This window comes from Mandrillus leucophaeus, unplaced genomic scaffold (genome assembly GCF_000951045.1).
Source record: "Mandrillus leucophaeus isolate KB7577 unplaced genomic scaffold, Mleu.le_1.0 Scaffold417, whole genome shotgun sequence".
Lineage (NCBI taxonomy): Eukaryota > Metazoa > Chordata > Mammalia > Primates > Cercopithecidae > Mandrillus > Mandrillus leucophaeus.
In genome coordinates, this window is record NW_012104443.1 from 2,868,139 (window position 1) to 2,869,031 (window position 893).

Below are 893 nucleotides of genomic sequence, written 5' to 3' on the forward strand. Positions count from 1 at the left end.
TGCCCACCAATGTTAGACTGGGTAAAGCAAATGTGGCATAGATACACCATAGAATACAATGCAGCCATAAAAAGGATGAGTTCATGTCCTTTGCAGGGACATGGATGAAGCTGGAAACCATCATCCTGAGTAAACTAACACAGGAACAGAAAACCAAATGCCACATGTTCTCACTCGTAAGTGGCAGTTGAACAATGAGAACACATGGACACAGGGAGGGGAACATCACACACCGGGCCTGTTGTGGGGTGGGGGAATAGGGAAGGGATAGCATTAGGGGAAATACCTAATGTAGATGATGGGTTGATGGGTGCAGCAAACCAACATGGCATCTGTATACCCATATAAGAAACCTCCACGTCCTACACATGTATCCCAGAACTTAAAGTATAACAAAGTAAAAAAAAAAAAAAAAAAAAAAAAGAGAGAGAGAGAACAAATGAAGGCCTAAGGACTGCAGAGGAGAAAGAGTCAGCAACAGAAACTAAAAAGCTGGATTAGTGGCATGCTGGGAAAAGTAGGAGATCATGGTGTCATGGAAGCCAGAAAGATGAGAATTGTTAACTATGGCAAATGCCGCAGAGTTATCATTGGCTTTGGCAAAATGAAAATGATTGTTGGTTTGTCTGGGGGCACCCAGGTAGAAAGCGCTTAAAGTATTTGTGATTTTCTTTTCCCCTCTACAAAAAACAGAAGTCTGGATTCTAATTTTGAGGACTTCTTCTACATGTTAGTTGTCTATCAATTATAAGGCTGCCCCATATCATTGGAATATTGGATTAAATAAGGTTTTATATTAGCTTGCCTTTGATATTTCTTTTATCAGTTAAAGTTTTATCTACATTATCTTATAACTTAACATCTGTGTGTTTTTTTTTTTTTTTTTTTAAAAT